Source organism: Pteropus alecto, unplaced genomic scaffold, assembly GCF_000325575.1.
Source record: "Pteropus alecto unplaced genomic scaffold, ASM32557v1 scaffold68, whole genome shotgun sequence".
Classification (NCBI taxonomy): Eukaryota; Metazoa; Chordata; class Mammalia; order Chiroptera; family Pteropodidae; genus Pteropus; species Pteropus alecto.
The window spans coordinates 8190157-8194375 of record NW_006441386.1 but is presented as its reverse complement, the minus strand read 5'-3'; the positions used below and the strand labels follow the sequence as shown (position 1 = coordinate 8194375).

Sequence of the window (4219 nt, the reverse complement as noted above, 5' to 3'; positions counted from 1 at the left end):
CTCTATCAGAGAAGCTTAAAAGCAACAATCTATTAAAAGGAAAGACTTTGAGATTTATACTGAAGTTACATCTGTATAACAAATGCCCTAATTTATTTATATTGTCTATTTCAGGTGGCTGGGGATAGGAGAGGCACCAAATATTATTAGATGAATGGGGGAGGGGCTAAGAACCCCTAAGTGATCACTTACACCATGTCTGTTCTAGAACCAAAAGGACAGGGGATTTCTTTCTCCAGAGGAGGTGGGGAAGAATATCTAAGCCTGGGAGGCGCCCAGGATGCATCAGACAGAGAAACTTTTTTTTTTTTTTTTTTAGGTGAGGCCTCATAGATTGCAAGGACCTTGTCAGCTTACGAAGCCTTATTTTTTTTATTTTTTACACCTGTAGCACCTGGTTTTCCTAGGTGGTCTCCCATCCAAGTACTAACCAGGCCTGATCCTGCTTAGCTTCCGAGATCAAACGGGATCGGGCTTGTTCAGGGTAGCATGGTTGTAGACCAGACAGAAGACTTAATGGGGGCTGCAGGTGTAAAAAGAAACAGGAAGAGAGAAGATGGGAGCAAGGCCCTTCCCCCATGGAGGGCATTTCTCTACTAATGATGAAGTTTCTTGTTTCCTTACTCCACAATGTTCTGTCATGCATAGTCTCCAACCTTTGGGAGTCTCTGGCCTGTTGTCTGCATCTCTTCATCGGCCTACCTGGGGGACTACAATAGTTAATTTTATGTGTTGACTTGGTTAGGCCATGGTGCCTAGATATTTGGTGAAATGTTATTCTGAATGTTTCTGTGAATGTGTGTTTTGGATGAGATTAACATTTAAATCAATGGACTTTGTATAAAACAGATTGCCCTCCATAATGTGGGTGGGCCTCATCCAATCAGTTGAAGGCCTTAAAAGAAAAAGACAGCAAGAAAGGAATCCCTCCAGCAGATGGCCTTTGAACTTGGACTGCAACTCTTCCCTGGGTCTCCAGCTGCTGGCTTACCCTGCAGATTTTGAACTCATCCTTCCACAAATATAGAAGCCAATTTGTTAAAGTAAATATCTCCTCTCTCTCTCTCTGTCTCTCTCTCTCTCTCTCTCTCTCTCTCTCTCCTATACAGGTACTGAAAAATGAGCTAGCTATGCCTTGTAGGAGGAAAGTTGCAGGAGTCAGGTGAGCCTGGGCTGGCTTAGGTCAGATGAAAAAGTCAGATTTCCACCCCATCTAGGAAGGAATGTAAGGTAGTGAGTTCTCCATTGTTTCCAAAAGCAGTATTGGGAAGAAACATTGAACCCAGCACCTGGTAATTGCTCAGTAAATATCGTCAGATGAATGGTGATTAAATGAAGATTGTGAAGGGGTCCTTGGCCCCCGGGGGAGGAACAAGAACTAAACTCTCCAAAGATAAAGAGAAAAGAAGGGCCTTTCCCTCTCCCTGTCCCACCTCAGAGCCCTGTGCCGAGCTGAGCACACTAGGGTTCTCAGTGAAGCCTCCCAAGGTCATGCTGCTACTCCCACTGGACCGTGGGGCACAGAGGTACAGCAACACCCTCCTCTGACCTTGGGGTACTCACACTGTGGGGAGCCTGTGAGGCGCCCCAATGAACTAGGGGTATGTTTGAAGTCTCGGCACCTTCTAAGGATTCAGTTTAACAAGCTGGGTGCTGCGGGCACCTTGATGAAAGACGCTACATAAAGACATGAGATAATTACCAATTAAAGCCATTTTCTTAGAAACAAGAAGGTTCCATTTGCCAAGAGTAAACAGTGGGGACAGGCTCTGCCTGGGCGCAGGACCCAACGGCTGGGAAAGCCGTTCTGTGTGGGCTCAAAAGTCAGTGTGAGTCACAGCATGGGGTCAAGTGGGGCCAGAGCTCCCCCACCCAAACCCCACACGTGAGAAGTCAGCAGAGATCCAGCGGTAGGGTCTCCAGGGGACACGAGGCGCCCCGACCCACCGCCCTGCACTCTGCCTGGCAAGAATGAAGGAACTACTGCACAAGCTTAGCTGGTGAGGGCCACTCTATCTAACTCAGGGACTCCCTGACATCCTCTGGAGGGTATAACTTTGATGAAGAGACAAACACTGGGAAGCTGGCCCTGTGGCTCCCTTTTCATTAATTTCATAAATATCTATTGAGCGCCCCCTGTGTGACACTGGGTGCTTGGGGTGGACAAGAGACAAGCATGCCTGCCCTCCTAGGACTGACCTGGCAGCCAAGACTCACTGGTGCTTACAATGGACTAGACACCGTGTTGAGTGCTCTACCTGGGCCGGCCCATTTCGCCCTCACCCTGTCCCTAGAAAGTGGTCTGTTAGGCTCCCCATTTACAGAAGAGGCTAAGTGACTTCCTGAGGTCACCTAACTAGTGAGAAACTCCAGGTTCTGAGCTAGTAACCACTGCTCTGCCCCTGCCCTGCCCAAGCTCTTGGGCATCTGCCCAGCCTGTGTGTTGGAGGTTGGCAAATGAGGCCTTCAGAAGCCTCTCCAGTGTCCATCCCTCGATGGGTGGCATCACCTTGCAGACTCCCAGCCTCCCTGTGGACTCCAGACCACCCCCGAGCTCATGTCTCTCTCCTGGAAGCCCCTAAAAGCCAGATCAGGGAATCAGGCTCTCCCTTTGCACACCCGTGCTGACCACATCCCCATCACTGAGAACCATATATTCAACCTTTTAAGCCAGCAAGCTGGGACCAGCTCTGACTCCTGTTCCCTCACTTTTTACATTCTACCAGCACAAAGAATAGAGGTTCCATATTTCCCATGGGCCCATTGGAACCTGGAGCCAGGACCCAGAGGCCCAGAGCAATCCAAGAAGGGACTCAGCTCCTTTTATCACCTTGGTTACCTGGTTACCACTAGCTGATGATTAATTTCTGCTTCCCTGCCTACTGGGAAAATTCCTTGTAAACTATAATGTCCCTAATAATGGAAGAAAGTCTTATAACACTCAAGTCAAATGTGCAGGCATAGCCCAGTTTCCTAAAATCATGTAGCACTTAGAGGTGATTGTGTTCAACATTTCACAGAGGAAGGCACCTAGTATGTGCCAGCTGCCATGCTGAGTGGATCTCAGATTTAGCTATCCCAGGGTAGTTCCAGTTAGCCCCTCCTTACAGATGAGGAACTTGACCCTCACAGAATGTAAATACTGCCAGAGGTGAGGGACAGCTATATCAGGGTCAGTTCTTTCCCTGATGCCTCCTGAATTAGTTTTCTGCTGCTGTGTAAAACATAACCATAGATTTCGTGACTTAAAACACACAATTATTATCTGACGGTTTCCATGGGACAGGCATCTAGGCACAGCTGGCTGAGTCACCTGCTCAGGTCAAGCTGTCAGCCACTCTGTGTTCTCATGGGGAAACCTGGCTGGGGAAGAACCCACTCCCAAGCTTATTCAGGTGGCTGCAGAGTCTATTCTGTTTCTTTGTGACTATATGACTGAGAGCTTTTTGTTGGCTGTCCGCTAGAAGCCACCTCGGGTCCTAGAGTCCCCTGCAGTTACCTACTTCAACATAACTATTTACTTTGTCAAACCAGCAATGAGGGGCTCTCTCCACTCAGCTAAGACAGGCTTCTATAAAGTACCATAATCATGGGAGTGACATTCCATCCTTTTTGCCATTTTTTTTTTAATCAAGTCACATGTTTCACTCACATTCAAGTTTATACAAAAGCATGAACAGGAGGCAGAAATCATGGGAGTCACCTTGGGGTTTGTGACTGATATGCCCCAGGAAGGATGAAGGGCACTCCCAAGCCCAGTGGAGTTGTCACAGGTCAGGCTTCCAGAGGCACATGCACACATACACACAGCCCGAGTATCCTCCTGCTGGAAGTGTCACATCAAGATCTGATGACAAGCTCTCATTTTCTTGGATTTTCATCTCAGGAACTTCCTCTGAGTCAAGGTGCCAAGCTATAAGCTGGATTCTGCCACCCCAATAAGAACCTGAAGGGTCTCTGTGACCCTCTAGTCCACCCCCTGGTCTTATAACTGGAAACTGAGGCCTGAGGAGGGAAGGACTTGTCTGTGATCATGAGAATGAGCTAGGGCAGACCCCAGCCACACCTGACTCTCCAGTTCCCACCTACCCCCTTTCCTCCTTGGTCATCTCAGTGGTTCCTTTGTTCCCTCCAACCTTGACACAACTGGTTGCAACCTGGCTTCAGATCCTCCTCTCCCTTCCAGCCCTCCCCACCCAGAGGTCTCATTAGGGCCTCT

The 4219-nt window shown here is 48.5% G+C and overlaps 1 pseudogene; it reads right to left on the bottom strand.

Moving 5' to 3' along the window:
- Positions 1–382: 382 nt before the first annotated feature.
- On the bottom strand, positions 383–501 carry LOC112485334 (annotated as a pseudogene).
- Positions 502–4219: the final 3718 nt, after the last annotated feature.